Source organism: Pteropus alecto, unplaced genomic scaffold (genome assembly GCF_000325575.1).
Source record: "Pteropus alecto unplaced genomic scaffold, ASM32557v1 scaffold43, whole genome shotgun sequence".
Lineage (NCBI taxonomy): Eukaryota > Metazoa > Chordata > Mammalia > Chiroptera > Pteropodidae > Pteropus > Pteropus alecto.
In genome coordinates, this window is record NW_006435764.1 from 1438233 (window position 1) to 1448179 (window position 9947).

The 9947-nt window shown below is 52.9% G+C and overlaps 1 protein-coding gene across 1 annotated transcript in view; it reads left to right on the forward strand.

Annotated features, from left to right (window-relative positions):
• KCNQ1 (potassium voltage-gated channel subfamily Q member 1) overlaps positions 1–9947 on the forward strand; it is a 287759-nt gene that overhangs the window by 95628 nt on the left and 182184 nt on the right. The gene's annotated exons all lie outside the window — the stretch shown is intronic.

A 9947-nucleotide genomic window follows, 5' to 3' on the forward strand; every position in this document is an offset into this window, starting at 1 on the left:
GCCGTGCGGTTCCCCACTGTCCTAGCGCGTGCCCGTCGGAGGCCCGTCCCTCCTTCCGTCCACGGCACAAAGCCGCGTCCCTCCGGAAGGCCTGGCCCCACCCCGGAGGGACCCTCCTCCTGTTTTGTTCCCAACTCTGGGCAGCCGGGCACCAGGCCTGCCCAGGTCACGTTGTGTGGCCGGCACCCCGTCGCAGAGAGGGGCTGGCCCACACATGCCGGGCCCCCACTCCGGGTGGCCTGGGAACCGGGTCCAGAGACCGCTCGATGTCCCCTTGCTTGGTGCTCTGCTGTTCTGGCATTTCGGTGTCCGCCCCTCCCTCCTGGAACCCGCCAGAATGTTCTGGCTGATTGGCAGCCGTGAGGACGGTGTCACTGTCTCAGGCACACCAGAGGGTGACAAGCTAATATTGTTTCTGAACCTGTGACCTCACGCCCGCCCGGCACTTGGTCCGTGGGCGGCCGACTGACCCATAGGAGCCCTCTGCGTCTGGGCCCTGTCCCTGTCAGGAAAGTGTTCTTTCTAGAAAGGGGCCCTGCACCTCCTCTTTGGGAGTTCGGGGGGGCGCCGGGCCAGCCGCAGCCTCGTCACATACCGCTGGGAGGTGACTCCGGCCTGGCCACATCGTAGTGACTCCCAGAGTTCCCCGCCCGCCCCCTGGAGTGGGCACAGAAGACAATCGTGCGGGCAGATGCCCTGTGTCCCCACGGCACCAGATTCAGGGGCAGGACCATTGTCTCCACGCAAATGGGCGCTTTCTGCAAATGCTGACGGGTGGGCGGGGCACGGGGGAGGCACGTCCCCTCCGCTGGACGCCCCGCGATGTGTCCATTCAGCTCTCCTCGTGTTCCTGGGGCCGCAGTGACACCTCGGAAGGCCAATGCCAGCGTGGAACGCTCCGCTCAGGCACGGGGAGGTGGCCTTCCTGCCAACCCCAGGAGTCACCCCGCCCCCGAGCCACGGCATCTAGAGCCCGAGCCTTTGGCCACTGGGACCCAGAGCGGTTACCGACGCCCCTGTGTGTGCCTGGCCCAGAGGCCACCCTCCAGTGTCCGACTGATGCCCTCAGGTGGAAAGGCCTGGGGCCCCTCAGCCACGCCGGGTCCCTCTGCCGAGTCCCTCCATCTGAGCCTCACCAGGTGAACTTTCAGGTGTGCGACCAGGGAGCGTTAGGCGGAAGTCACCTCCATTCGAGCACGTGGCGCCTGCATACAGCACCCCCACCGCGCATGTCACCTCCTGCATACAGCCCTCGCCCACGCGTGTCACCTGCTGCATGCAGCCCCCACCCGCACGTGTCACCTGCTGCATACAGCGCCGGCCCGTGCGTGTCACCTGCTGCATACAGCCCCCGCCCGCGCATGTCACCTCCTGCATACAGCCCTCGCCCATGCGTGTCACTTGCTGCATACAGCGCCGGCCCGTGCGTGTCACCTGCTGCATACAGCCCCCGCCCGCGCATGTCACCTGCTGCATGCAGCGCCGGCCCGTGCGTGTCACCTGCTGCATGCAGCGCCGGCCTGCATGCACCAACTCCTGTTTACAATGCCGGGGCCTGAAGTGCCTCTGCCACAGTGGGCTGAGGGGCGAAGGAGCTGGAGACCAGCGGGAACGGGATTCTGCAGACTCGAGACTCCGGGTGCGACCACAGAGAGCGAGGGGGAGGTAGACATGGCCACGGGCCCTTCCCGTTCATCACGAAGCGCGTCAGAGGAATAACAAAGTTCAGGGAATGCGGCGCGGAAGCCCCGTGCGCCCCGGGGGCTGGGGGAGCACAGCCCAGGGCAGTGGCCCTGCGGCGTGGTGGCCCGTGGCAGCTCAGCTCCCACTCCCGTTTGCGTGCTCCTGGGACACGTGTGTTGCTCATAAGCCTTTCAGAGGGTTCAGGGGGGTGTCTGTAGCGAAACCCTCGAGACAGGCCTTGTCACCTCCCGTCGAGGCCGTGAGTGCCGACTTGCATTTCGGGGGCTCCTGCGGACTTCGGATCCCAGGCTGCCGACCCTCCGTGGGCGGGGCCGGCTCTAAGCCCCACCTCCCCTCCCGTTTCTGGCCGCTGTTGCCCTGTGTTTGGGTTCTGCCTTTTCTAATGGTCCTCTCAATCATCCCTCGATGTGGGCGCTGTCGGACACAGCTGAGACTTGCTGGTATTTACCAACAAACGCGTCCATTTTCTGTCTCGCGATTTAGACTTAATTTTCTTCTTCCTGAAGCCTGTGCTTCTTTTAGTGAAGGCCTGTCCATGGCCATCTCAGTTTGTCCAAAATTTTTGTATTTCGCCTTTGCTCTTGGACGATGGTTTCTTTGGAGGAGAACGTTACAGGTGGAGATGTATTTTCTCTGGACGCAGGAGAGGTGTGCCGCCGTGACCCCGCGCTGCAGGGCTAGTGGACAGCCCTTCGAAGGAGACCTTCCCCCCTCTGGTGACGCTAACCGCCGTCTCTGACTTGGCTCGAGCTTGCAGTTGAGTTTAGTTTATCCTGCCGACAATTTGCTGTGATTCCTGAGCCTGGAGTTCGTGCCTTTCATTGGCAGTGGAAGGTCAGCTCCGTCGCCACAAGGATGCTGTCTCCCCTGGCCACTCCCGCTTCTGCTGGGAACTTCTGCCAGGCCGCGTCATCCGTCCTCCAGTCTGCCCCATCTTTGTCCCCCGCGTCACAGCCTAAGTCCTCCTTCCCAGGAAGACCGCCTCGGCTCCCCGTGGCTTCTCCCGACTCTCGCTCGTGGTGCCTCGCTTCCTTGCGGGCCTGTGACTGTGGAGGCTTTTATCTGTGGCGCTCCTGGGTGCCCTGACTAAGGGGACATTGCTCTGGAGATGCTGTCCCTTTGCTTGTTCAGGGTGGCCCAGTGAGCTGATCCAGGTTTGTAGGTATGGGATTCTCTGGACGAGCCGTGCAGTGCAAACCCCAGGTTAATCTGCAAGACCGAGCCTGAGCCTCGCACGACGGGAGGGGACCGGTCACTTAGACGCCAAGACGCCGAACCTCCTCTTTCGTCCGTCTGCCGCTGCAAGGGTTCGCTTTGCTGGCTGGGTGCGCGTCCCCCCTGTACGGCTGGTACAGCCTTCCTAGGGGCCCCAGTGACAGGCAGCGTCTGGTTCCAGTCCCTGCCTCTTTTCCTTGGGGATCCATCGAGTCCCCACTGCGTCCCTCGGGTGGGTGACCTCCTGGGACCACCTGGTATCAAAACCAGGGCGCAGTCTGCCGTGCTGCTGCTCGTCCTTCGCCTTGGGGACTCCCTCCCTGTCACGTGAGCTCAGCAGCCACAGGACATTTGTGCGTCTCAGCAAGCCTGCTGGGGGACTCGCAGAGAGAGTAAGTGGCATCGGGCCCACTTACTCCCCAAAGCTGAAGTCCTTATGAATAGAACTGTCCCCAACAAGGGAAGCCGTGAGCTCCCCACTGGCAGAGGGCTGGGCAGTGACGCTCCGGGTTGATACTTTACTGTGGGAGTCCCTCGAGTCACCTGGAGAGTCTCACTTTTGACACAGCTCCAGAGGCCCACCCGTCAGATTTTGAGCCCAGGGCTGTGGGGCGGCCCAGGGCTGTATGTCTGTAAAAGTCCCCCAGGCCGCCCATGGACTGGCATTGGAGACTCTGAAGGCAAGGTCCAGCACCAGGTTGCGAGGACACCGGGGCAGTGCCAGGTCGGGGTCTCGCCTGGGCCGACGGAACGGTCCTCATCCAGAGCTGGGTCCCAGGTGTCACCCTGGCGTCTGCCCCGCTCCGGTCTCGGGTGTGGCGCTGTCCCAGGCTCTGGAGAGGACTTTTGATTTTACCTTCCGGTGGCCACCCTGGTTGCCACGTGTTAGTCATGCCAGCCTCAGGGGTCTGGGGAAACGGACCTTGCAAGGTCTTGTGGGCTGAGGGCCTGTGGCTCCTTGAGCAGGTGTGGGGGCCATGGTAGGAGGGGAGAAGCTGGACCCGGCTTCTCCAACACGTTATGAGCCCCTGGATCAGAACCTTCTTGTCGGCCCTCCCCGAGCTGCAGTCCCCTCCTTTCTGCCATATTGCTGTATCCCCCTCACTGTCAGGTGGTCCTCGAGAAATATACGGCACCCACACGCACACGAGAAGATGTGGCCTCAGCTTCTACCTCAGGAAACGAGAAGAGGAACAGCAAACCAACCCAGAACGAGTAGAAAGAAGGAGATGTTCAAGGTCAGAGGGGAAACCAATGAAATGCAGCACGGAAAAGCAATAGGAAAAATAATGAAAGCGAAAGCTGATTTTTCAAGATCAATAAAGTTGATAAAACTCTACCCAGATGTAGCAACAGAAAAAGAGAGAAGACACAAATTATCAGTGTCATAAATGAGAAATCTGGCAGTACATATTCCACAGATATTGAAAGGACCACAAGGAAATATTCTATACAATTGTTTAAATTCAGCAACTTAGACGAAATGAGCGAATTTCTGGAAAGACGTAAACTACTCGAGAAATAGATAACAGTTCTATCTCGATTAGTTCGATATAGTTCTATATCAATTAACAAAATCAAAGTTGTAGTTTGAAACATTTTCCCAAAGAATACTCCAGAACTATATTCACTGGAGAATCCTGCCAAACATTTAACAAAAACTAAAATCAATTCTAGACCATATTTTCTAGAAAATTTAAAAGGCAAAATACTTCCAAACTCATTACGAGGCCACCATTATCCTGATGTGAAAACCAGCCAAATACATTATAAGAGAAAGCTATAGCTAAGGATCTCTCCTGAGCATCAATGCAAAAAATTCTAAGCAAAACTGTAGCAACTCAAATCCAACAATATATTAAAAGGATAATCTATTATAACCAGCTGGAATGCAAAGGTAGTTTGACATTTTAAAAAAATATCAGTCAATTGGCCATGTCAACAGACAAAAAAAAAAAAAAAAAAGAAAAAAGAAAAACTGCGATTATCTCTATAAATGCAGAAAAACAATTCGACAAAACCCAACGGTCATTCACCACGAATGCTCTCAGCAAACCACATAGAGGAGGCCCCTCGACCTGACGGATGAAGCTCATCACCAAAACGCTTACAGCTAGCAAACTTGAAGAAGGAAGACTGACCGAATTTCCCCGAAGACCAGGAGCACAACGAAAATGTCCCTTGTGTTCCACAACAAACCGGAGATTCTAGCCAGCAGAATGAGGCAAGACAAAGAAATCGAGAGGCATCCAGGGGAGAAGCGATGTCAAAACTCTCTTCTCAGATGACACTGTTATCTGTGTAGAAAACCTGGCGAATACACAAGGTGACTCCTAGAACAGCGTGTGAGTGTAGCAAGGTGGCAGATACAAGACCAACGTGCAGAAATCAGTTCCGTTCCTGCGTTCTAGCAGCAAATCCGAAATTGAAATTTTAAAAATGCCACCTACAGTAGCATTCGAAGTGTGAAATATTAGCGGTTAATCCGGCCAAAGCCGTGAGAGCTGCAGCGAGGAGACTGGAGCATCGCCGAGAGAAACGAAGGAAGATCGGAAGGAGCGGGGAGGTATACCATGTTCATGGATCACGGAACGCGAAGCCCGATCTCTACAGTCAGTGGTGATGCTCGTCAAAATCCCAGCAGGCACTTCGTAGGAATTAGCAAGCTGGCTCCGGAGATGCAAATGACCTAGAAAGCCAAAGCGGCTTTGGAAATGAGCAAGTTGGAGGACTGACCCTAGCAGCGTGGCACCAGCATAAAGATCAGCAAATCGACGGATGGACGGACGGGATAGAGACTCCCGAGGGACTAGCACGTTTAGCGACAGCAGATTTTTGAGCGAGGTGCAGAGGCGACTTGGGGGAGACAGGATAGATAGTCTTTTCAATAAACAGCGACGAGCAACTGGCTATCCAGGAACTTGGATCCGCATCTTGCATCGTGCATAAAAAATTAACTCAAAATCGATCGCAGACCTAAATTTAAAGCCTAAAACGTATAAAAGAAAGCACAGTTTTTTCGAGTGAAGGGCTTAATCAATATATTTTAAAACAATAAAGTGCAGGAGAACATTTTTGTGAGTCTGAGGTAAAGATTTCTTGGACGTGATACCGGAAACACAAGCTATCGTAACAAATTGACTGGACTTAACAAAATTAAACCTCTTTGAAAGACACTATTAAGAGAATAAAATGATAAGCCAGAAGGTGGGAGGAAATATTTTCATATTATACATCTGATAAAAGACCTGTGTATCCAGAATATACGAGGGACGCTTACGACTGAATAAGAAGACAAACGTAAATGGGCAAAAGGTTTGGACAGATCTTTCATTAAGGAAGATGCACGGATAAGCATATAAAAAGATACTCAAAACCATTAGTTATTAGAGAAATGCAAATTAAAATCATACGCAATTATTTTATCGGCTGAAATTAAGGAGACCAACCATGCCGAGCGCTGGCGGGGCTGCGGGGGAGGTGGACCTCTCCTACGGTCCCCGTGGGAATGCAAAATGGTGCAGCTGCTCTGGAAGACATTTTGGCGGTGTCTTAAAATGCCAACGATACACCTGCCGCATGATCCAGCCATTCTGATCCTGGGTGTTTGTCCAGGAAATATGAGCGGACGCACAGACTGACACGTGTACATGGAATATTTAGAGAGCTTGATAAAAAAAAAAACTGGAAACAGCCCAAACGCCCATCAATATTTGAATCTATTTTTTTTAATTGTAGTAGATCCATACAGTAGAACACTACTGGAAAATAAAAAGCAATAAACTGTTAATGCAATAGCCTGAATGCACCTCAAAATAATGATGGTGAGTGAAAAGGGCCAGACCGTAAAAAAAAGGGTACAGAACTACCTTATTTTATTTATATAAACTCAGGAAACGCAGACTAATCTAGAGTGAACGAAAGTCAGTGGTTACCTTGGAAGGGAGGGAGTGGTGTGGGGACAGTGTTGGGAGGAGGAGGGTTACAAAAGCACCCGAGGAAACTTCTGGGGCGATGGCCGTGTCCGTGATCTCGATCGTGGCGACGGTTCATCGTGTGTCAGGAGTTACCAGATTTTCCCCCTCAGACACGTGCCGTTTATTTTATGTCAGTTTTGCCTCAGTGAAAAAATATGTAAAATCCAAACATTTTGCAGAGCGAAAAAATACCAAAAATACTTTTTCTAAATGGTAGCCTGGGAAAAATCGTTGCCACTCATACCAAAGACACAGGGCTGGTTTCATTAGTATATTAAGCCGCTCTTATAAATCATGGATTAAGGGATTAAAGATATGAAAACAGTGCTCGGAAGAGGAAATGCCAGGGAGTCTTAAGGATGAAGAGATAAGGCTATGATAAGAGAAACACAGATGGGAGCGAGTCCTCGTCCTCACATGGCTTCTAACGGGGACGGGTTCGATGGCTGGTGCCCGATGCGCACGCGAACGTCCGCCCTTCACGTGGCAATAAATCGATGCCGCCTCTACCGAGACAAAGGAGACGGCGTCAGTGGAAGTTAAAGGTGCGTGTGGCTGCAGCCCGTCCGGGAATGCATTGGACACTGACATTTGCACAATGACAGACGGCTTGTCCTTAATCGTTAAAGACACAGGACCGATTTCTGCAACTGTTGAATAGTGAATATAGAGCCAGCCGCAGACACACCCGTCTGTGGAAGTCCGCTGGGAGGTGTCCTGTGTCCCTTAAAGGGCCATGAAAACTGAAACTGTCCCCTCAGCGTGACGAACGCATCCCCGCTATCTGCTCCTAGAAGCGGCCGTGCCCAGGATCAGAGAGGGGGAGGGCTGCGCCGTGTGTTTACGAAGGGGACAGACAGCCTGCCTCCTTGTGTCCTGGGACACTTTGGAGAACACTAAGGGTCACGTAGCAGAACGGAGCCGTGGAGCCCTCTGGGCGTTTAATCTTTTGGGTCTGTTTTATGGTAAAAAAAAAAAAAAATGAATTGGCTGCATCTTTGCGGGTAATTTATTCATCGCTATTTAATCCCTCCGGGGTTTCAATTATGTTGCCACTTGGTAGAAGCCGGTTTTCTCTCCCGAGTGATTTGATGCCCTCTGTGTTCGTCATCTCTTTTCGTTTCCCGGCTTGAGCTTTCATCGTTTTGCTTTTTTAAAATCAAGCTCGCGAGAGATTTACGTTTTCTTGTGTCGTTGTCATCTTATCAGAAAACTACCTTTTGGCCATTTTCCCTCCGTCTTTCACCAGCTTGGGCTTTTCTATCCAGTCACTCCCTCTTCCCGGCCAACTTGATTCTTTTTGTGAATTTAATTCAGAGTCATACTTAGTTCATTTATTTAAAGTCTTTCTTCTAAAAGGCATGGAAAGGTTATAAATTTTCCTCTGATGGCGGCATTAGCCGTGACACATAGATCTTACTATGAAATACGTTCTATTGTTTTCTTGATAGTTCTTGTGTTTTGATTTCTCTTTGATCTAGAGTTCTTTTAAGAGATGTTTTCTTAATTATTAAGCAGTATATTTTTATCACCGTTATTTATTTCTAATTGGACAGGCTGACGGCGAGAGGACGTGGCCTGTGAAATGTCTTTAAAATGAAGATGGTCTTTGTGTCTAAGCCCAAAAACGGAATCATCGCTTTTGTAAATGTTCACGGACTTAAACGAAGAAGATACGTTCTCTCTCTGGGGGACACAAACTCTTATTATGCACACGCATGTACTTCTTCCTTGTATCATTTGGATCTGCTTCAACTTGCCTTATGATGATTTTTTTTTAACATCTAATATATAGCTGCCAAATTCTGAACCAGGAAAATTCAGTCCTGCCTCTACAGCTGTGTTTTAAAGAGTCTAGTGGCAGACGTGGAGTGGTTTGGAGCACAGCGCGACGCCTCAGATCTCGGGGCCGCTCGCTGTTTTACGCTTTCTTAAAACTTTGTCCTTCATACTACACATCTACCCCTGCAGATGTGGACACGATGTCTGGTTTTGCCCGGTCCTCTCTTTTCCCTGGTTGGCTTGGTTCCCCTCACCTTTGTGACCTGGGCTAATTGTCTCACCCTCTGAGAGCGGCTTGGCACTGGTGGCCAAACGCGCGGGGTCGTGTGACACGCGCTGCTGTGCGTCTTGCCTTGCCCGTCCCGTAACACACCCAAGGACGCCAGAACGTGTCGTTCTGAAGTCTGACATCTCTCCCCGAGGCCCCACGGTGTGCCCCACGGTGTCCGTGGCTGGGAGCCCACTTTGCTTCGGGGCTTGGCCAGGTCTCCAGATGCCCCCCACCCCCGCACCCTTCAGCCCTACGGGCAAGTACGTTTATTACTGGGCGGTAATTCCCCAGAGGGACAGTGCGCTCGGCCGGCGGGGATAAGCAGTCCTGGGAGCTGGGAGGCTGACATGATGCTGCGGGCCGGGCTGGTTTCCCTTGAGGCCTCTCTCCTCGGCTTGCTGATGGCCGCCTTCTCGCCATGTCCCGCTGTGCACGTGTAGCCCTGGCGTCTGCGTCCTGATCTCTGCTTGCGGACACCGGGCACCTTGGATGAGGGCCCCGCAGCGGCCTCATTTTAACTTGATCGCCTCTTTGAAGGTTCCTTCTCCGAACGCGGTTTGCAGTCTGAGTTGAGAACGTCAACATTCGAATTTGGGGACACGGTTCAGCCTGCGACACAGGTGTCGGTGGGTGACTAATTTCAGCGGGTGTTGCCGGGTTGCTGTCAGACCATGCTGTTCCACACACAGGGCTCCCCCTCCCTGGCGCCCCGCCAGCCGCCATTGGCAGAGTGACTTCCCATCTCGTCACCCGGCTGGGTCGCGTTCTTTCCACTGTGACGCTAGCGACGTTTGGGGCCAGATCATTCTTTGCCGACGAGGCTATCGTGTGTGCTGTAGGACGTGCAGCGGCGTCTGGAGCCTCTGCCGGTACCAGCAGCACCGTCCCCTGGGTAATGACAACCAGTGCGTCTCCACATATAGCTGAATGTCCCCTGGAAGGGCAAAGCCACGCACAGTCGAGAGTCACTGGCTTAAATGGATGCCTCAGGGTTTGGG